This window comes from Schistocerca gregaria, chromosome 1, assembly GCF_023897955.1.
Source record: "Schistocerca gregaria isolate iqSchGreg1 chromosome 1, iqSchGreg1.2, whole genome shotgun sequence".
NCBI lineage: Eukaryota > Metazoa > Arthropoda > Insecta > Orthoptera > Acrididae > Schistocerca > Schistocerca gregaria.
The window spans coordinates 397,850,101-397,874,463 of record NC_064920.1 but is presented as its reverse complement, the minus strand read 5'-3'; the positions used below and the strand labels follow the sequence as shown (position 1 = coordinate 397,874,463).

The 24,363-nt window shown below is 39.2% G+C and overlaps 1 protein-coding gene across 1 annotated transcript in view; it reads right to left on the bottom strand.

Moving 5' to 3' along the window:
* The window catches only part of LOC126349094 (uncharacterized), a 932,931-nt gene that overhangs the window by 618,903 nt on the left and 289,665 nt on the right, over positions 1-24,363 (bottom strand). The window lies entirely within an intron of this gene.

Sequence of the window (24,363 nt, the reverse complement as noted above, 5' to 3'; positions counted from 1 at the left end):
CAGACGCTGAATACCAGCAGATGTAGGATGTATAGATATCGCTAGCAGATTGCTCCACGGAAAATACGACATCGTTAACCTGGAGGATCGTACGGTATGATCGATCAACGCCGCATCGCAAGGATCACAGATAGGACTGGCGGATCAGAACTGTTGACAGCACCAGTGAATTCCGATGTCGGACAACGTATTTCGTAAATGTGTTTATAACAGAGTTTTTATGCTCCACTCCTCATTAATAATGAAAATAACAAATAAAAACGGAATACAACAGGTAGCAGGTGTTGTGCATTATCCCGCATCAGGTGACCCCAGAGTAATCCGCAGAGCAGACGTGGAACAAATCCGGCCGGCGCTTCTTGTCGCCGAAGAACGCGCGGTAATGCAAAGCCGCTGGCAGCAGGCGCGTGGGCAACAAACAACGCCAGGACAATGCGCCGCTGTCCGCCCGTTTAGCAGAACCTTTCTTTCCCAGAAAAGCTGCATCGCGCCTGACAAAGCTTTATTTCTTGCTGCCGGATCCTTGAACAAAGGGCTGGCACCGCCGAGCCACAGAATGAGCAGAAAGCTCGCACAATGCACCCCGCCAGAACAATGGCTCAATTACCGGCCTGCCGTGTTTACCTTCTCGCTGAGCCACCAAATTGGCTTCGACCTTCCTGCGAGATAATTTCATACATGTAGATGGGCTCATAACTGAGATAGGGGCTGTTTTTCTGCCGATGCGGTGCGTGCCGGACTTTTGGCAAAACAGTTCTTAAATATGCGCGCGCATGCCGTTCGTACCGGTGTCGAACACGAGTTTCGGCGCGGGGAGTTCCAATGGAGCTGCACAAATTCTGTCAGTCGATATAGACACGTGGGGTAACTGCGTAGGCGGTAGCTCAGGTACGTCTGTGGTAGGCCTACATCCACTTGCTGATGGCCAGTAAACCTTACTCCAATCTCTAGGTTACTCAGAAATATTTTAATCCTTGTTAATTCTAGATATCACGTTATTGGTGTATTTCAAATCTGCCACGATATTACAGATGTCCAAAGACGAGGGAAGTACTGAGTGAATATAGAGGTTGTTTGAAATTTTCCCTTACAAACTTCTAGGTCTTGTAGAAACGAACACCCGGAAACGTATCACTTCCGTGCTACAACCACTTGAAAACATGTTGACATTGCTACCGCTGTTTACAAGTAATTAATTAGGCCTGGCCCAGAACATCTCTTCGCCGGCTGGTGTCGCCGAGCGGTTCTAGCCGCTTCAGTCTGGAACCGCGCGACCGCTATGGTCGCAGTTTCGAATCCTGCCTCGGGCATGGATGTGTGTGATGTCCTTAGGTTAGTTAGGTTTAGGTAGTTCTAAGTTCTAGGAGACTGATGACCTCCGATATTAAGTACCCGGTCTAAGGCGCCGCAGTCATGGACTGTGCGACTGATCCCGGCGGAGGTTCGAGTCCTCCCTCGGGCATGGGTGTGTGTGTTTGTCCTTAGGATAATTTAGGTTAAGTAGTGTGTAAGTTTAGGGACTGATGACCTTAGCAGTTAAGTTACATAAGATTTCACACACATTTGAACATTTGTTAAGTCCCATAGTGCTCAGAGCCAACATCACTTGTTTTGCAGTTCCACTCATTGGTAATCAGTGAAATTTCTCGTGTACCCGTCGACGGGTTCTCTTCAATGTGGTGCAGTACGATCTCCCCCATTTCGAGTGTGCTGCTGAACGTGAAGGTACGTTTTCTCGAAGTCGTTGCGCTAGTGTGGCGAGAAAGGTACGCCATTCACAAAAGTCATGCCGGTGTATTCTGCAAACGTGTACTCAATCACGTCTCTCTAACTGTCACAGACAAGTGAATGAGGCTCGAACCAGGTCAGACAGGTAGGAGAGACGTTAAAAGACAACTGCAGATCTTATGTACTACCATGACTACTCAGTTGTATACCTATTTAGGAAATAAGTATTCCTTCCGGACTGCATTCCCTTAAAAATATTATTTACGCACTCCCCTCTGTAAGGCCTAGTAGTTTGTAGCAGGAATGTCCGAGCACTCTCTATATTCAGTGTGCAGCAAATTTGTCCTCTGGAAAGCACTTTCACCTGTCCTTATAAACACACTACCCTATCACGAGTGAATCATTTGATGCGATATCTCCCTCCAATTAGTTCATTAGCTAGCTGAAGCGGATTTCGAACATATTGTGAACGAATAAGAAAATTCTTAATGCGTTTGTTGTGTGTGAATGGGGCATAAACTTGAAGCTTCTATGTCTCATTCTGTCTTATCCTTTGCACAGACCATAAAAAGGTATTTTTTATCTTAACTACGAAGTCAATTCCTTGTCAGTGAGATTGATCCTTTCCTATTATCAAAGTACTCATACACCTACTGTGAGATATTACACAGTATTATAATATTCCATATACCTACACAACATGTTGACAGGCAATAAAACGTGCTAAAGCCTCTAGGTCATATATTTTAGTTTTCGTTAATTCCAGATTTCACGGACGGGAAGTTTGATTAATTACAAAAATATCATCAAACAGCAGACCTCAGTATAATTCCTAACCAGATTTATGTTTAAGAAACGTCGATGTTTTCTTTTCATTGATAGGATACATACATTAGCGACAAAGAACGAAAGAAAAAATATACTGTGCAAAACTTCTATATCACTTATTAAATTCTGTATCTGACTTTACCTTTCGAATAATTACTATACACTATTCAAGGAAGTTACAGTTGAAGTAAAAACAGCCAGAGAACGATGTTCCATGGGGCCACGGCTTTCCATGTTTCCGTATTTACCCATTTATCTTAGGCTGATTACATTCATAGTTTTCGGTGTTCTTGTCTTGCGTGGGTCCTACTGCTTAACGTAAGGTATGCTGTTACAGTGGGGGATGAAGACAAATTGGGAGTAATAGACGAGGGAACATATCTCCTGGAAACACTTACCAAAGAAAAGTGCAGCTTGTTGAGAGATCCAGAAATAAGTAAGTTTGACACTGGAAGCAGCACTGTATCACAAGCAACTTTAACATTTGTTTGCGTATGTGTGTTAGGGGGGAGGGGGGGGGGGGAGATGGAGTGAGTGGGTAGGGGTGGGGGCAGTGAGGTGGGGAAAGGAGAATCATTACGAGTTAGAAAACAAAATAAATAAGATAAAGACTGCAACAGGTATTTAGAGGTGGAGAGGTTAACCAAGGAAAGAGAATATGAGGGCAGCATCAAAGCAATACAAAGCTGAAAAGAGGATTTATGATTGTAAGGTGAAAATTAGATGCTCCTTCGTCTTAATTTGACATACAGGTAAGCCTATTATGTTACATGATTACGCTGTGTCATTAGGAAACACTGTCATTTTCGAAGGCTATAGAACGTAATTCTCGGGCTCCATGGTTACGTCCCACAAGTACACTGTAATGGCGAGTAGTAGTAATAACTTACAGGAGCCGAGCAAGGATGCTCATGGCATTGCTAATGGAAAAAAAGTGAGATGTGTGTTATGGACCGTACAAGACTTTGCATGAATGTTTTACATATGTCTTCACGATTAAGCTACTACAAAGAATTGTTGGACCATTTTTCACGCTGATATACTGTGGCCAGTTGCACTGTTGAACTTAGTGGCAGATATTCGATTAGATTCTAATCTAAGTCGCTGCGACTTTTGCTCATTTGTAGTTAAATGACAATAGTTATTTGCTGGATTTACAGGATGTCAAAAATATTTTTGTAGACATGGAGCGAGATATTGAAAGTAAATATACTCTCAATATTACCATATTTGTGAAGATTGTCCCTGTAGTTGTTAACAGTACACTCCGAAACCAGTCACCACGTACTCAGGTAATAGAATTTGTCTCTGAATATCGTGTAATGAAATGTTTTGTCCTAGAAGTTATTTTCTGTTATCAGTAAAGAATTATACCTCCTAAAGATGTGAATGAGCTCAGGAACACGCCTCGATTACTAAATATAAAAATTAATGAGTGGCTATGGAGCGATTTTTATGTTTACAGCCGGCCGGAGTGGCGGAGCGGTTCTAGGCGCTACAGTTTGGAAAAGCGTGACCGCTACGGTCGCAGTTCGAATCCTGCCCCGGGCAGTTGGGAGGAGCACACCACAGAACTACAAAAACGCCTTAACAAATCTGTATTTGCAATTCGAGTGTTAGCAGACATAGGCGACATAAAAATGAAAAAGCTTGCCTACTTTGCCTACTTTCGTTCCATAATGTCATATGGTATAATATTTTGAGGTAACTCTGCAAGTCAAACAAAAGTTTTCAGAGTCCAAAAGCGTGTAATACGTATTATTTGTGGAGTAAATTCACGGACTTCCTGTACAAACCTCTTCAAAGAACTGGGTATACTAACTACTGCCTCTCAGTATATTTACTCCTTAATGAAATGTGTCCTAAATAATATATCTCTTTTTCCAACAAACAGCTCAGTTCATACATGCAATACCAGGAACAAAAATTAAGTGCACAAGGACTTAAAAGCACTTAATTTAGTTCAAAAAGGGGTCCACTCATCTTCAATAATTTCCTAGCAAACATAAAAAATTTACTTAGGAGTAAAGATCAGTTTAAAAGGAGCCTGAAAGGCTTACTAGCGGCCAACTCCTTCTACTCCATTGACGAAATTTTTTAATAGAAACAAATGATGTATTGTATATATTCATACTATTAGTATTGTTATTTCAGCTTCCAAAAAAAAAAAAAAAATGACATGTTCCACAGCCACGAGGATCTCCTCAGCACGGATCTATGGAACGAAAACTAATATAATATAATATAATATAATGGCTGTGTGTGATGTCCTTAGGTTGGTTAGGTTTAAGTAGCTCTAAGTTCTAGGGGACTGATGACCTCAGAAGTTAAGTCCCATAGTGCTCAGAGCCATTTGAATTTATGTTTACACGTATGATAATTTATGTGTAAAAAATATCAAATGGCTCTGAGCACTGTGGGACTTAACATCTATGGTCATCAGTCCCCTAGAACTTAGAACTACTTAAACCTAACTAACCTAAGGACATCACACAACACCCAGCCATCACGAGGCAGAGAAAATCCCTCACCCCGCCGGGAACCGAACCCGGGAACGCGGGCGTGGGAAGCGAGAACGCTACCGGACGACCACGAGATGCGGGCAGTAAAAAATATCCCAGGCCGTCTGTGGTTGAACTGCAGCCTGGTAAGTACTGTTCTGAGGAGCATTTCGTGTTTATGATGACGTGCTTGTGTTTGAGAGATAGTGTGAGCCATTCTTTCCTAAAACTGTCAAAATGAATATCCGCAGTGACTTCCTCAACTCTGCCAAGCGGAAGAAAGTCGTTGAAATCAGTTGGCTATTCGTTGAAGGCTAATATTTATGAGACGAATTCCAATAAACTAAACGCACAAAGTTTGAAACAACTTAGGTTACAGATAACTTTTTCAACACTGTGAGCGAATTTTTTCGACATCCTGTACTTGTAACAACACCCCACTCTGGCTTCATATGGCTTCGTAGGGGTTATGAAAGTTACTTTTATTAGCAAAATTACATTCGATATTCATAAATTACTTCAGTAAAATACTCAGGTGTTCAGTTACTTTCATGGGCGGGATCCATTCTCTCGCTTTGATATATTTCATTTTTTTTAGTGTGAAAACGAATGCTGCATCTCTAATGAGTACAACGTCGACAATTGGTTGAATAATTATCCTCCCAGCTCGAGTTCTTCGGCCGGAATCCCCTCAGCGCACTAATCTGCATTTACAGCGGTCGTTTTCGTTTTTCCTTGTTAGCCTTCTGGGGCGGAAGCCGGTACGGATGGGCCTGCATTAGCGGCGGTACCTGGCGCTGGTGGTGCGCGGCCATTACCGCCCTTCCGACCGGCGGCGGCTGCTCGGGATGGCCCTCGGATCGGAAGGGACGCCGGACACACGCCTCCGCGTCGCCATGCGGTTGCGGCGCAACGCCAGTTCACTGGCCGCTTGCCGCGTATGTCTGCGTACTGCGGCCGTGGGACACGACCTTCCAGACATATTACAGCTGCTCGAGCACAGTGAACATCTATCTCAATGCGCTAATGTTATATGAGTGAAATGAATTGTAAATATTTGGAACTTGTTTTATGCCCGTTTATTGTGACCACTCCTGATTCCGAAGGAATGTGGAAACACGCGAGGCAAAGCAATGGCTCTGATCACTATGGGACTTAACATCTGAGGTCGTCAGGTCCCTATAACTTAGAACTACTCCTATAACTTAGAACTACTTAAACCTAACTAACCTAAGGACATAACACACATCCATGCCCGAGGCAGGATTCGAACCTGCGACCGTAGCGGTCTCGCGGTTCCATACTGAAGCGCCTAGAACCGCTCGGCCACCACGGCTGGCATGCGAGGCAATAATGACCCTACTACTTATCTTAAAATACAGGTTAAGAAATGCAAATCTACGTCTATAAATTTGTAGACTCAGAGAAAGCTTTTGGAAATGTTTACTGCAGTATTCAGCTCGAAATTCCTAAGGTAACAAGGGTAAAATACAAGGAGGAAAAGGCTATTTACAACTTGCACAGAAACCTGAAGGCAATTTTAAAAGTCGAGATGAATGAATAAAAAGCAGCGTTTCAGAAGACAGTGCTGTAGCTTACCCCTATGTCATTGCAAATTTTGGTGATATACGTCTGAGTAAATTAGCGTACCACGCCTATTTTCATTCTCTGCTTTCGTATGGCATCATTGAGTAAAAGAGTGTTCCTTGCACAAAAGCGTGTAATCAGAATAATTGCTGGAGCTCATCCAAGATCCTCCTGCAGACAATTATTTAAAGAGCTAGAAATCTTCACTGTAGCCTCACGATATATATATATATATATATATATATATATATATATATATATATATATATATAACATTTGTTATTAACAATCCGAACGAATTCAGAAGTAATAGCAGTGTACATGGCTACAACACTAGAAGAAAGGATGATATTCACTACTTAAGGTTAAATCTAACTTTGGCGCAGAAGGGGGTAAATTATGCTGCCACAAAAGTCTTTGGTCACTTACCTAATACCATCAAAAGTCTGACAGATAGCCATATAGCATTTAAAAGGAAATTAAGAGAATTTCTTAATGGCAACTCCTTCTACTCATTAGATGAATTTTTGGATATAATAAGTTGGTAATTTCCCAACCTCCACAAAAAAATTATTGACTGTCATGTAATATTTTGTCTAATGTAATATCTTGTATAGACACCTTTTATTAACCTGACACGTTCCACATCATTACGAAGTGTCGTATTCATGATCTATGGAACAAGTACTAATCTAATCTAATCTAATCTAATCTTATTCAGTCCGCTTACTGAGCAAACAGTAAAGAGAAGCAAAGAAAAATTGGGAACAGGAATTGAGGTTTAGGAAGAAGAAATAAAAACTTTGTGGTTTGCCGATAACATTGTGCTTGTGTCAGAGACAGGAAAGGACTTGGCGTGGACAGTGTCTTGAAAGGAGCGCGTAAAATTAACATCAACAAAAGCAAAACAAGGATAGTGGATAATGGAATGTAGTCGAACTACATTAGGTGTAGGAATTAGTTTAGGAAACGAGACACTTATATTGTTAGATGAATTTTGTTATTTGAGCAGCAAAATAACTGATAAGAGCTGAAGTAAAAAGGATATAAAATTTAGATTGGTGATTAGAAGAAATGCGTTTCTGATGGACAGAAATGTTTTAACATCGAAAACTGATATAAGTTTTAGGGAATATTTTCTGAAAGAATTTGAATGGAGTGTAGCCATGTATGAATGTGGTATATGAAAGATAAACAGTAGACAATAAGGAAATAGAAGCTTTTGAAATGTGGTGTTACAGAAGAAAGCTGAAGATTAGATGGAGAGGTCAAGTAAATAATGAGGAGGTACTGTATACAACTGTGTGGAAATTTCTGACACAGCCTGACTAGAAGATGGAATCGGTTGATAGGACACATTGTCAGACATCAAGGGATCACCAATTTACTATGAGAGGGAAGTGTTGTGGGTAAAAATCGTAGGACGAGACCAAGAGATGAATATTGTAAACAAATTGAGAAGGATGTAGGTTGCAGTAGTCATTCGGAGGTTGAAGAGGCCTGCATTCGATACAGAAGCACTGAGAGCTGCATCAAATCAGCCTTCAGACCGAAGACCACAAAAGACAACAGCGACAACAACATTGATACGTGTCTGGAGACCGAGAATCTTCTTTTCAGCTACCAGTATATTTCCCGAAAACTACAATCGTGTGAAGCCTAGCTCGCTTTGTTCGTCCGCGATATCGAGAAAGCATTAGATACCGACTCGAAGGTTGCTGCCGCGTTCCTTAATTCGGGAAGACGTTCGATACAGTTAAGGAACAAATTACGATCGTAGGGACTGCCATAGCACTAGTGCTATTGAATTGAAGGGTTTCTAGCAAACAGAACACAGCGTTTCATTATGAATGCAGAGAAATCTTTAGATGTAAAAGTAATTTCGGGCACACTTCAAGTGTGTTTTATAGGATCATTACTGTTCACAACATACTGCTTGTAAAGGGTATAGATATTTTTAGACGTGATATCTGGCGAATTTTATTACCACAAACATTTCACAAAATTTACGATCTAATGTTTTCTGCATGTCAGTCCTACATCACTAAGTCGACTACGCCTGTCAGGTTACGCTAACCGTTTTGCGTCCACGCGTCCACATTTCTACACCTGACGTAAGACCCAGGTAAAATTAAGTATTGTGATATTTACTTGGAGATGCCAACCAACCTAAAAACATACAACTTATAATGACTGTAATTATTAATCTGAATAGTCCTCAGTTCCCAATAGAAATATTTACACTTATGGCCGTAACACCACGTATAAGAACGTCGGAAATTCTGTGAGGCTTTCCCGAATGATATTGCTGTGTACATAGAAGTCGCAATTAGAGAAAATTGCACCGAAGTTGAAGACCTGCCGAGGGATCGACAGTGGAGCCTCAACATAAAAGTTATGTGTTTGCAAGTAAAATTGGTGAAAGAGCAATTATTGTCTGAGTATACGATTACAGGAAGATTTCCGGAGGTAGCCACTTCCATTAAATATCTAGGAGAAGGAGTACAGGGAGAACTGAAATGGAAGGACTACATAAAACTTATGGCAAGGAAGACAAATTTTAGACTGAGATTCATTGGTATAATCCTCAAAAAGTGTAATCGATTCACGAATGAGATAGATTTCAAATCGTTGGTTACTGCACTACTTCAGTATTGCTTATCAGTCTCGGATTCGTATCAAATTGGATTGATACAGGAAACAAAGAAAATCCAAAGAAGAGCAGTGTGTTTTGTTACAGGTACACTTAACAGGCGCGAAAGCGTCATGTGTACGCTCAGCCATCTCCAATGGCAGACCCAGCAAGAGAGGCCTTCTGCGTCAGCGTGTGGTATACTGTTAAAATCCGAATGTGTACTTTCCTAGAAAAATCCACCAATACATTCCTTAGCCGTATGTACATCACACGAAAAGACAATCAAGGTAGAAAAGAGAGTTCAAGCTCACACCAACAAACAAACAACCAAAAAGTTCTTCAATTCGCGACTGCAACAGGAAAGGGGGTGACGGAGGTACACAAAGTACCCTCCATCACACACCGTAAGATGGCTTCAGGAACTTGGATAAAGATGTAAAATAGGCAGTAGTCACGTATAGGCGCGAAGTAATTAGTAGTTGACACCGCGGAGTCCTGCCAAAAACAGCCAGTTCTTGCCAGTTATCGTACAAAATCAGTAATGAATTGTAGTAAGATTTCGAGTAGAGAGCGCTTAAGAGATATCGGTGAAACTGCTTCTTTTTACTCCATAATGTTTGACCGATACAATTTACGATGTACCCGCTTAACATTATAAGCCGATGTGGCGGTGTCCTCTATTACGGAGCTTGCTTACCGGGGTTGCAAGTCAAATGGATGAAGGTTACAGCTCTTCCCACATTATACCTCTCTCATTTGGGAAAAAAATAAATCTAAAAAGAGCTGTAGAACAAGCTGTCCCCATGTAAGAAACCGAAATATTTCGTAAAAAATCCCTGAATGTATTACAATGAAAATGAGTTATATATGTACCACTCACTGCTCCTGTGTAGGAAAGACTGTCTCGCTGTCAGGTTTCCTTAGTCAGTGTTGAGTGACGAACGAACGAATGAACGATATTACAGCTCCCCTGTTTGCACGCCCAGTTTTCCTACTTGTTGTGTTCTAAAGTTATACCAGCCGACATCTTCTGTGACATGTTTTGTCGAGTTAATTATTCCTTGATATTGTAGAGATGTCCTAATGATTTGCCCTTTGTTCCTCGCGTAGCATGGACTTCACATTCGCAATACTGCTTCGTGGTAGATGAGAAATTAAATGCGGTTTTGGACACTGAGAGGTGGGGGAGTGAGAACAGATAAACGTTTGCGTTGAAAGGACCACCACAGTACTTTCCTGAAGGACTTACTGGAGCTCCAGTAATCCTTACTGAAATCTTTTCTTAGCCAGTTCCTTCAGAACTATACGGCTATGTGGCGGCGTCCTCCGTTACGGAGCATGAACTCAACACGGCATTCTTCCCAGAACTAACTGACTGAGGCAAAAGTAACTTAGAGTGTTCAGAAGGGAGTTTCATAGGGTCGTTATTGTTTATGATACACACTAATCATCTAATGGATATTTTCGGAAGGTCTGCGAGGCTATCGGACATTGATGTGGTCTATAGCCTCGAAGTCAAAAACTAACGCCATGCAGGAAGACGTGCAGAGATTGTTTCAAGTGACTCGCTACGAGCAAGGTTACTATTACCTCCTGGAATCTTGGTATCCGCTTGGTTTTTCATTACTAACGACTTTGTATATACTCTGCATGTGGCAAAGCTCCAAGATATTTTCCACAGCGAAAAGTTTTCACCCGAGAAACCCGTACTCGCTGACAGACATGGTATTACTGGAACTGATACTCTAACTTGCATCCGGAAGTTTCAGATACCTATTTTAAAAAGTAAAACTTTTCGCGGAGGTAGGAGAAGTAAAATAATTATTGGAAAACAACTTGAATATTTACGTGAATAGTGAAGTCTGCAACGTAAGTGCTCTGTATTTTAACAGAGGTTGAGTAAATCGGTTTTCGTACTCTGCATGATTGGGACGTGTCTTGCTTTCTCTGAACAATAAGGCGAGACACATCATAACTGTTTTTTTCTGCAATAAATTTCCATATCTTGTGTACACGTGTCTACGGTAAAAGAGAATTTTACGATAAGTCAGGATTCTTAGTTTTCGAATGTACCGCTATGAATAATATAAGCGGATAATTTACTACATCACACAGGATACAAATCGCGAAACAGCAGCAAAATTGGCGAAAAATGTAATGATGATCGCAATGTCACAACAGAAACTTGAGGCTCATTGTGATTAATCTTTATATATTACCTTTAAACTGACACCGACTTCACGTTCCTGCAAAACGCCACACATGAACTTCCACCACCGGTACGTTATGGAAACACACCAAGTGCATTTCACGTTGTGAAGAGTTCTGCTTATATATTTTCTAGCTTACAGATCGGACTTAGTACACTTAAGCTTCACAGATTTTCTTCCACGGGATAGCTAGCACAGCATCATAGGCAGAAATGTAGTCTATCAATTACTCTGCTACGATCGCATGACATATTAATAGATGGAATCTGATGCATTTAATTTTTTGCGGTATTTTACCCAGAAATTGTTCACTTTGTGATAATAAAACATATATTAGTTACAGACATTTAAAAAATATATATATATTTTCCGGCTGTTTCCACATCCTAAGACTACGACAATAAGCAAGTTATCCTGTGGTCGATATAAATCTTGCTGGAATTAGTAGTACTAAATTTGTTTTTTGACTTTCTCCTCATACCTTAGAGCTATCATTTAAAAGTGGAATACAATAATTTATTAACGCTCCCGTATCTTAGTTTCCTTCGTCTAACTGATACGTATCTGTACACAATTGCGTTTAATTCACTATAATGACTACTGGTGTCGGTCTTAATCAGATTATTTATGAAACAGATCAGAAAAATCATGGCATTTGTTGTGTAAAGCTCTATACCGATTAAGCGGTTCAGTAAATCACCAGCATGCATGTTCTGTAAATTTTTGGAGCACATAAGAAGAACTGCAATGTACGCATACCATTTTTTTGCTATAGGCAAACAACGAAAGGCATTATCCTTAAATCAAACATTCGACTACAAATTTGTACAGGCTCTTTCCCATTCTTGTCTCAGCAGGTGTCGTGTAACACAAGTACTTTGTTCATAGCTATCCTTCCAGTAAGGAAACAAGGCGGTAAGAATTTATTCCCTTTCACGCTGCCTCTACTTAGACTTATAATTCACTACATATTTTTCGTAAGTCATGAGAACTCTACCCATCAAAGTGTCGTAAATTTATTCACTACGGGAATTTATTGTATTAATAACAGATGTTGCTCCGGTGCACGCAAATGTTTTACAGTGCAGCATCACTTTAGTTTCCTGTGCCTATGTAGCCTGTGATTTTAGACGGTTTTAGTTTACTTTACAATTAATCTACAGTCAAGGATCCTCAAATTATATTCTACGAAGGGACAGTGATATCAATACGTTATCATGGAAGGTAATTTTTGCAAAAAGAGCTATATAGGCAACAACAAACATCTAAATCAAAGATATGAAACATTGCTGCTTATACTGAGAAGAACAGAGAATCAATGAAGAAATTTGTCGAACATGTGGGGAGGAGTTAGACAGAAGAATTAATTTACGAAAAATAAATAACACACCCCCTTCGCTACTTGAAACAAATAAGAGTGAACCATGTAAATGAATTACGTATCTTCCAAACCACGAAAGTCTTTTATTCAAGCCACGTAATTAAATTTTGAAAGTAGTTGTGGCGTCCAAATTTATATGGCTTAATTTTGAAACGTTAACAGCATCTATCTTATTGCATACTCGAGGGGAGGGGGAAGAAGTTTTGTGTTTGAGGCAAAGTACATCTTATAGAGTGATGCTAAGTTTAATCTCTGTAAAAATCTCCTGAATCATGTCAAAATGGAAAACAATCCAACAGTCTTCGTTGTTAATTTCCCAACATATCTGACAGTGACTTTTGCTGTGGGAACTCCTACGTAAAAAAAAAAATATACCTTAGTTTAACAAGTATCGATTCACTCTGGATGTCGTTCTGCTTCTCAAGTAAAATGTGAAGTGAAGATTGTTGTTACATCTGTTCACACCATAAGTGTTTTCGTTTCTCTTATAAAAACAATAGTGTACTCATTATGGCGATAGATTCAGCCAACTTGTTGACGTATCTCGCCGCATATGAAGTTAGTGGCAGCGCGCCTCTTGTATTGTGTGTACATCTTATTTTATATGCCATAGACGGGTAATAAATGTAGATGTTCCTTGGAGATCAATATGTCATCTAAGAAATTAGACTACTTTGATTCATCGTAATGAATAAAATTATCAGTGGTGGTCTAAAAAGTAAGTTAAAAAACGATTTTTCTCAAACTGCTGATTTACGCCACAGTTATACAAACTGTGCGTAAAGTACTGTGTCAACCGACTGTTATATAATTATGTTTTCGAGGTATTCAGCTTTTGAATTTCTCCTCCAAAAACTGAAATTTTGCTGAAGAGTTTCTTGATTAATTTTAGTGCAGCATAGACAATTCTGTTTTTTGTGCTGCTAGAGACAATACACTAATCAATCTTGTGGACAATATCAGCTTTATTTATTTGTGGTTAACATTATTTGATTTCTGTTTTATTGAACATTGGTAAAATTGGCGGGGAAAAGTGCTTATAGCGTACATTGCATAAGTTGTATAGATAACGCAACCAGGCAAGTACTTGTTTTTACAGCTCTCGATAGGAGCATTAAAATTATGATAAATCTGCTATTGGGACAGGTTTCTTCTTAACAAAATTTAATTTTTACCGTTAACACAAGGTACATTCGAACCCTATTACGACAAAGAATGAGACGATACTGAAAGATTAATTGATTAATAATTAAGTCTCTTGACATACGTACCTTCTCCAGAATTTTCCAGAAACTTAACGAGTTAGGTGACGCAGTGGTTTGCTCTTTGGACTCTCGTTCAGGAGGACGACGGCTCAAATCTGCGTCCAACCATCCTGATTTAGTTTTCCGCGACTTCTCTAAATCGCTCTAGACAAGTGTCGGGACGGTTCCTTTGGAAGAGCACGGCCAATATCCTTCCCCACCCTTGAACCAATCCTAGCTTCAGCTCCGTCTGTAATGACATCGCTGCCGCCGGGACGTTAAATCTTATTTTTCCTACCTTCCCACGTACAAACTTTATAGAACCAGCAACATATCGCAGTGACAATGAGTTTCAGCCACTTAATTTCCTGTCACGCATGAGCCAAAGAAGCGTCTCAAGTATTATAGTCGCTCCACTCATTCAAACGACGGAGACAGAAAAATCTTCTGGACCAATATTGTATAGCGACTTTTACCTTTATCCAGCAGCCGATTGCGAAAATTTCTTTCTTATATTAAAGATACGATGAAACGTTTGGTGCGAACGGAAGTTCGTCGTGTTGCTCAGCCGGACGATTACAACCGTAGCAGCAGGTCCCTGACATCCCTCTGTGGTCTTAAGTAGGCATTAGAGACATTCTTGAGAATTATAACAATGCACAAATACTGAGTCCATGAAGTTACCAAACATTCGTATCTCATTTTAGATTGTGAAGACACCGAATATTTGTCCCACACGTGGGACTCGGATACACTATACAACAAACATTACTTGCGCTGCACTTCTACCACTCCACAGGCCTGTAAGATTTTAATAAAATATGATGATTTAATACTTATGATGGTTTGTTTACATTAGTACTTGTATTATTACAATACATTAGTGTAACATGCAAGAAATTGAAATTCAGAGAAATGCCTTACTTGAAAAAAAATTTGTTTGAAAATTTGAGAGCGACATGTGTCAGAAAATTAATTTTGAACATACGACATTAACGAACTCTCACAACTTTGGCAAAACGAAGAGTGTGCTCAAAATTACCAGTGTTTCACCATGAGTGTATGCTATTTGATCGAAAGTATATGGACACGTATTACTGGAATACGTGCTGTGTCCAGTATTCACGTTTACAACGGCCTCAACTCTGCTGACCACTTTCAGTAACGTTTATGTCCGCCTGCTTAGCTGAGTGGTAACGTGATTGCCTTACATGCAGCGGGCCCCGGTTCGATTCCCAGCCGGGTTGGAGATTTTCTACGTTCGTGGACTGGATCACCGACTCGCAAGTCGCACATTGTGGCGCCGACTGAAATAAGACTTGCCGAGCTCTCGCGGCTGGAATCTTCAGGTTTTGGCGGCGCAATGACTATTCCATTAAGTTTACGATGTGCAGCAGCAAGAAATATCCTTCTTCTTCTTCTAATATTTCGGTTGAACTTTATACAGCCGAAATATTAGAAGAAGAAGGAGATTTCTGGAGGCTGCACACCCGAAACTTAATATTTCGGATGAACTTTATGCAGCCGAAATATTAGAAGAAGAAGGAGATTTCTTGAGACCGCACACCAAAAACTTAATGGAACCGTCTGCCGGATGGAGGCTCCCAGCCAACAATGCCATCCGCTCATTCTATTTCTTCAGTGACGTTTATGATTGTCTGAGGAGGAATGGCGGCCCGTTCTACCCCAAAGGCCGAAACCAGAGGAGTTAGTGATGTAGTACGCTAAGATCTGAAGCGAACTCGATATTCCGAGTCATCACAAAGGAGTTGCGAGTATGACAGTCCAATTCATGAATCTCACTATCCACAAGTCATTGCTTTGACAAAAGAAATGTGTAACTTACGTGGCGCTACTACACCATTCTAACCAATTCCGTTTAACTCCCTTCGCTCAGTGATTTTGCTAGGTGAACTACTGATGCCACTTAGGAAGTCAGGAGGGATTCCTTCTACTGACTACATATCATTTTTTATAACTACCTTCCGCAGTGCTCGACGCTCCCTGTGTGTCAGTGTTACTCAGCTGACTGGTTGACCTCCTGACTATCTACTGCACTATTAACAATAGAACACTCCCCGCCTTCTTTTACACTAGCAGGTCCATCTCTCTTTCTTATCTAGCGGTCATTTCCGCTTTACATAGGGGTATCCGGATACATTTGATGATACAGAAAAGGTCTTAAGGCTACACCAACGTCTGAATTCAGGAGTGTTGTTTACTTCAGTCGCTTCCATATACCTTGGGGAAGCCAGTTTCTATACAATTTTTATTTCTTGTTTAAGATTATTCCGTTATCGGTGAGGTCGTAAGCCCATCCACGTTGTCAGGCCGTCACAAAACCAACTAAACAATAACCTGCCTTAAAACTAGCCTAAAATGTACATAGTTCCATCTCGTTTTGTATCTTAGTTTGCTTGCAAATTTGTTCTCCGAACGTTAGCTATGGAATTATGAGGTTGATTTGTGTGAATATGTAAACGCATCTACTGAAACGTCATGTTAGCGGGCGTTCCTTAAGTCCCTGTCGCCTCTTCTTCGCCCACGGTTGCTGGCCAGCGAGGAGCTGGTGCGACACTTTGCAGGAGGGGCAGGCGGGCCGCGGCTCATCTGCACTGCTGAGAGGCGTGCAAAACGGACCGGTTCCTCATTCGCGGTGCGGGACCTCCTCCCGCCCTTTTGTCGGGAGCCTCGATCGCGCCTTCCGCAGGAACCAGTTTCTGCACACCGCTGCTGGTTTTTGCATGACTGATGCGCATTTCGGCCAACGCAAGAATGCCTGCTCCAGTCGTCGGATTTCTGCAGTGCTGAGCTGTGTGTGCCGAGTATCGTGATTCGGGTGCTGTGCGAATTTCGCCGAACTGTCTATATGAGACATCTCTGATAAATCTACTGAACAGCTGTCTCACTGCGACTTCTCCACATCATACTATGGAAACATCATGCCTCAAGTATGGTGTAGGCAGAACAAAAGGTGACGGTGCCGTCTACGGAGAAGTAGTGGGCGAACGGGAGTTACCTATGGCGTGACAGCGTGAACTTCTGTGGTTGCTGCTGCAGTTGAAGCAAGAGTGCGAGTGTATTGCGTGGTTCTGTGACATTTTCAGTGCTGCTTCGATAAGAAAATAATTTTCATTCGCCATCCATGACAACCATTCATCAACAAGTAATAGTGTGTTAGTGATCACTATTTTCTACGACACAGATGCTGCTTTGTCAATCAGTGGAGAAAAAAATGCAGACCAACACCAGGTGCGCCTCCTATAGGATTTACCTACGATAGCTCTCCCAAAAATTTTCATCCTCGGCGTGTTCGTGTGATCAACATTTTGTACTGAAGACATTTTCTCAATTTCGGACCACAGTATACTAAAAATAGTCAAATCACATGTCTGCATGCTGTTTATGCGAGCACTTCCAACTTCCAAAACTATCAATTCACTCACTTGAAAAAACCTGGGAAACACGTTATTCGATTGTATGCTATCTACAGATTTCAGCTAGAAGCATTATAGAAGTCATATTAAATGCAGTTTGCTATCATCCATCGTTTTCGACTAAACTCTGTCGACTGCTAAAGAGTTCTTGTATAACAGTGCAACTATAAATGTTACAACCTTGTACAAAACATAAAGAACTCATTATTTTGAAACAACTTCGTTTTCCCTTCGGTCTACTCAACCTTCGCTGATAGACTGAATTTGTATCTCATAAACTCAATATATACTTGTTAGCAATGTAAAAGAGTGAAAGAAGAAGGCAATGTAAACTCAGCCAGTTTGATTGCATCTAAATATTTGAACTTTGCTCTGACTTATACTCAAAAAGAATCTAAAAACGGACTGCTTCAACGCCGAAGGTTCCCATAAGTGGATAAATGACAATAACTCACGTTCTCTCTTTTTTCCCTTTATTGGGTCCAGAAGAAAGGATGCATCCATCTCAAAATTATCATTACGCTGCTTAAGAGACTTTTTTTTTCTCCTGATGTACCTAGAATTGCCGAACTGTAAGCAAGCTAAAACCGTTCAGCGTTCATTTATGTATGTAAAACGAATCGAAAGAGAATGAAATCATAGGCATTCAGCTAACGAGAAGTGACGTAAGGGAATGAGCATATCTTAAGTAATATAACGTCGTTTAAAGCTGTAGGGGGACTCTCTTTGTGTCAGTCAGCCACGTATAAATACCACGTCAAAACACAAATTTGCCACAAATGGATTCCAAAAATAATCAAAATACCCGTTGCTGGACACCTTCTTCTTTTGTTGTCTATTTATAAAAAATTCTGGTAGTTTTCAGCAGTTTTGGTCGAAGTAATCATTACAATGAATCAATTTAAAACCTTCCCCAACAACTTCCTCTTCTAAGAGGGCTTTAAATGCCAGCCGTCCTTCCTTCTTCTTCAATTCATGAGTGGTGCGTTGCAGTTGACCTTACTAGACTAAAATCGATGATCAGAGCAAATAGGGTGTAAAATCTGTCCCATATGCTAATTTACTTGCAGCCCAATAGTTCCTTACTTGTGTCTACTGCGTAATTTTTAGCCTGCTGCAATACTCTGAAATTTAAATGTAATTTTTCGTTCCTTCCGATACATATGTTTTCACTGTCAGAAAAACTCCAGGAACACGGTAACGTACCACTGGCTTATGAGGATATTTTTGTTAATTCACAGTAGATTCTCTGCTACCTCTTCGGATCTAATAGCAGCTTAAAATTCAACAAATAAAAAATATACTATACCCGTCATTCGGAAATTAAACATATAAATGATGTTCAAACGTCCTTCTGCAACTCCTATTCGTGCGCCACTGACAGAATTACATTTTTTAAAGCAAAACCGTGCAGAATAAGGTATTTAATTTAGGTTTCAAAAGCAGCACAATTCATTATTTCGCTAACTGTTAAAGTAGAATTATTAAGTTTGTTTTCTTATTCGTAAAGAGCCACCTTCTCGATACGTTAAGAGACTGGGGGATATACGAAACAGCTATTTTAATTGGGGTTAAGCTTGTCCCCTTCCAGGAACTTGAGAAAATTTTTATATTTCTTTTGTTTCGTGAGAGTCTGATGATCAGAATAAATAACCTGCAGTACATCCACGTATAAACTCAAATTTCTATGATTTCGCCATCACAGTTATAGTTAAAGCACTAAAAATATAGGAATATCAGTGCACTTAATCACAGCTGTTGAATTCCCTGTACGTTAACATGTAGCATTTATTGTCCGAAAACGGCAAGCAACCTCAGCTAACATCAATCAGGGAATCAAACAATTGAGCCCACTTTCATCCACATTTCTTAACATTCACACATTAAAAATCTGTCTAAAACAGAAATGACTTTTTATTATTAGCAACGTAAATTACACAACTTTACTTTTTCCTGTCGACGAGGATATAACAGATAATGTTGAAAAGACGTGCGAATAGCACTACAAAAAATGAGCCAGATTGGTGATTAAAGTAAAGATTTTTCGACAATTAGAGCCAATAATGAAATATATGAACCGTTAATTGAAATTTAAATATCTGAAGTAATATCTTAATTTACAAATCTTAAATTGACAAAAGCAAACGATCTTGAAGTAAAGTTTCGAAGATTTAGGACGTTATTTGCTACAGTCCGATGGCAAACAAAACGTAATGTTCGAAAGGAAACGCTGCTCAAAGTACATGTAGTTACAGCTGTTCTGTTGTTATGAACGAACGCGAGAACTAGACTCTAATATCACAAAAAATAAGACAAAATAAATCGTCTGAAATCAGGTCCCTCCGCTACGTATCGGTGTACTCCCAACTATATAACAAGAAGAATATTAACATTAAAGAAACTAAATGTGGAGTCATAAAAAATACAAAAAGGGGACAGATTGTGTTTAGCGTATGGAAGGCCACAGAATCACTATAATCATCTTGTAACATAATCCCAGTGTAAATCGAAGTACTGGCCACATTTTAAGGACGCGGTGTAAATAGTTCCACTGCGGTACAGCCTAATAGGTCTATTTGTTGATGACTATTAATAGATATACAAAGTGGAGAAAACAATTTTCCGATGTATGCTGTCAGCGTGTGAAACCAAACCTTCTCTTTTGCAGTATCTCCCAAAGCGATTGTGTGATGCTGCCTTCCTTACTATTCATACCTATGAAGCATTGCAAAGCTCTTCTCCTCATTTATCCCTCTATTTTATTTCATCCTACGTGACATAGGTACCCGAAATACGAACAATGATCGATGATACTTTTCGAATTTCGTAAATGAATGACACTTCTATGGAAGTTTTTCGAAAAAAACATTAGCAAGACATTCATCTCCCCGCTCCTAGATACATGACGTCGGTTCACTCTAAAAATTTTTCTTGCGAATATCACTGGATATTTGACAGTAGTGACTGATTTCAGTAATATCACGATCAAAAGCCATCAAAACTAAGCGACTATACATAAATATTATCATTTTATAATTTCCTTATTCCGCGAATCGATGTTATAAATTTATCCAGATATATATCAGGAAGACTGAATTATTAACAGAAGTGAAGTGGTTCGTCAGAATTTATATTAATGTGTGTTCTTGCATCGTTTTGTGTAACTCATATTTTTCTAAGCATTTTCATCTAATTCACAGGAATGCTGAGAGAAGACAGCTGTGAGACACACCAGCGGGTTGTCAACAAGAGATCTCAAAAATTTCAGTATACAAAGGTGAGTATCTTAACTTTTAAAAGCCATTTGCAGAGATAAATTGTGTTGTAAGTACAGAAAAATGCTATAGGGCTAGTAAAGGGCATGGGTCTACTCACTGTATTATTTTCACAGGAATAATGGCTCAGATTCAGAGACGACAAAGCATTACGGTGTTTTCCCTTAACATATATCCAGTAATCAATCATGCTAAGACTTCGGCTATAAAAATGAATTCACCTCTTCTTCGTGCAATTATATCAAGTTATAATTCATATTATTAACTTTCTCCTTAATTTATTGACAACGAATATTTCCATTGATCAGGACTACGAAGAATTTCAATTCGGGATCAAAAATGGCTGTCATCCAGGAACTATTACAGCTGGTTGTCGTTCGTGTGGTCTTTCTTTGTTGTGCTGCTTTATCCATTTCTATGTAATTGTCACATCAAATATCAACTCTGAATTCACTCTGTACCTGTAATTTTACCGCTTTACGGTTTCCTCTAGAGCAAAGTTAACTACCACTTTATACTGTTGTAGATGTGAGATTAATCTGTATTCCATTCAGCGTCTTCCATAGACTTATTTCCTCTCCTACTATTTGTGTGCCTCATCTGCCTACTACACACTCTTCGACAGTAACACATGCCAAGTGCTTCCAGTTTCTTCTTACCTGTGCTTGAGAGGATTCAAGCTTCAGTTCCGAACAATTCTGTATATAAATACATTCAAGAATTTCTTGTTGATTTCAAACTCAATATGCCTATTTTAATGAAGAAAATTTTCACCTATTTCTACTTCTGTTATCTTCTGTCGTTCTTATTAATTTGTAGATTTGAGATTAATTTCACCTTCTCTGTCAATGTCTAAATCTCAGTTTTGAAGTTAAGTCAGTCGTAGTCCATCTTTACAGTTTCCAAAATCACTTTCATCTTAGCTTCATTTATCCGTAACCATTGTTCTGTACAAAGTAGGCTGCCCACTGCATACAACGCGATTATCTTGCTTCCAGAGAGAAGAGCAATGTGGTCTAGCTCTTCCTCTCGCAATTACATTACTCTCACGTAACTCCCTGCCATCACCGTACATAACGTGGGAGTTTAACAACAATAAACATTCTGCCTTACACTTCTATGACTTAAAATCTCCTTTCTTGATCTTCATCTTTTACTTAATATATCTTCGAACAATAAATACAAATAGACATCTCTATGTCTCACTAATCACACTATCAAATATGTTTTTAGTCTGTAATTATTCGTATATGCCTCTATTGGAACTAACGTTTCACGTCTTGGTACTGTAGTTTAATTAAACGAATGAGTAGTGCTACCATTTTCGTGCTGTAGGAACTTGTATGTACGAGCGTTTGACAACCTAAATGACCCATTAAAAATAAATACAGGAAATTCTAGGTCTCTATATAGTTTTTTGTTGTTGTAAGATATGACTGACAGTTACAAACGAAGAACGACATTAAGTGTCTTTTAGCTTTCTCGACCTTTTCAGAACACTCGTTGCGTTTCGTGAATCACCGGCATACCTAAATTATCTAAGACACTTCCTTCTACGTGACGTAAGTTGAAATATATGCAGACCATCCAGTAGCGAATTGGATTGTTGCTTTTCCTTGCATCGTGTCTACAGAAATTTTCTTACCAATGGTAGAAAGTCCTGTAGCATGTCTTCTGGTTTCTAAAGGCGTTGAAGCCTAAATAACACTGAGCCCAACGCAATTAATGTTCACTGATGATGAGAAAAACCTTTGATAACATTAATCTTATTTTCTTTTGCGATGAGTTGTTATCAGTTAGCGTTTCAGAACGAAAAAGAGATAAGAAACTTATCTTTTAAAACTCTTGAACTTATAAATAGATAGACAAGATTGTTTGAAATGTATAATGTACCAATCAGATCCCTGAAATTTTTGGAATTTTGTGCTGGTCAGCTATTGATGCAGATAGTTGATTGAAAGAAAATTAAATTTTCGTTTTTAAAATACTTTCGTGTATACAGAGAAACTAACGGAAAGAACAAATGACAGCAGAATAAGCGAGAGAAAACTTTGGAAACTAATGCCAATCATATAATACAAGGTGAGTTATCAATTTGAGATATACAGAAAACGTATTGTGACAATATAAAGAATCTAAGGAAGATAGCATAGAATAACTGAAGAAAGTTTGTTCTCAGACCAGAATTGACAAAAAATGAAATTAAGACGAAAATTACATTGAAATATTCGGTCAGTATTGGTTGTACAAGAAGATACTCTGCACCTCTAAGGTCAACGGCAGTAACTCTTTTATAATTCCGCTGTTACAGAAATCGTACGGGCATATTCTGAACAGGCATGTCTTCATATTATTCTTTTTAATGTGGAAGCAGTGAAACAACTCAGATATTAACAGCCTACGAAGAGACTGCTGGAGATAACCTAGAAATCAATAAAACGTGAGGTGTTTCTTGAAAAACAAAACCCATCGTTCAGATCTGACAACTACTAGAATGTGTACGAGATTGTCAATATAAATCAGTTATCAATTTAGCTCTTTTTTCTCATCTAATGATAATAGCAGGGTTGAAAGATAATTCAAAGCAAAAGGAATGTAAATATCAGCAAGTAGGGAGATGGATTTCTGATATACTTATTTCAAATCTGCATTCAGTGGGATGACATTCCAGATCACAAATTTCACTATAACACAATTTCTTTATTAGAGACGTAATACTTAACGCAAAAACTTTCTTCTGCATAGAGATAACTAAAGTTTAAAGAGTCGGATTGATCAAGTATCATTATCCTCAAGTTTGGAATGATCTTTATTAACATGCACGATATCGTCCAACAGAAAAAGGGGAGATGTGTTTCTAGCAAGAACACAACGTAATTCTGAAGGCTCAAAACGTCTTATCCACGTGTGCTCCAGTAAAAACAAGGTAAATTATAAGTTTGTATTTATAATATATGGTGATTCTGGAAGTAATGAGAAAACACAATAGATGAATTCCAAACTCGTGATGTCTCAGAATGCAAATGAGAATGTCCTGATGTAGCGCAATATTTCAATTCATGCCCTACGTAAAACGAGATATTGATTTGTCTTTTCCATGACTACGTCATAGTAGGTTACAAATCAACAATATCCTTTCAAGTTTAATATACTTCGGAGTATACTACAAGTTCAGGTATTTAATTTACAACAACATAATTTCTCAGAAATTCTGATATGGAACAAGTTTATATAGATAAATTTAATTTAATTACTGGAAAAATAACAATGTAAATGGCTGTTAATCCGTGTTTTTTGAAGCAAAGTACGATAAAAAAACTTGTTAGAACGACTAAAAGCACGATCTCCATTTTGTACAATTCAGATTAATCGCGTTCTAGGAATGAGAGAAAGCAGCATACATTTATTATTATCGAACTAGCAGTTCTATCACCTTTCGTCTATATAGAAATCTTAACCCTCGACAGAAATGTGAGAAGTCCTTAGTAGAAACAATTCAAATTTTTCTCAGCATTTAATGATAGGCCATGGGAAAGT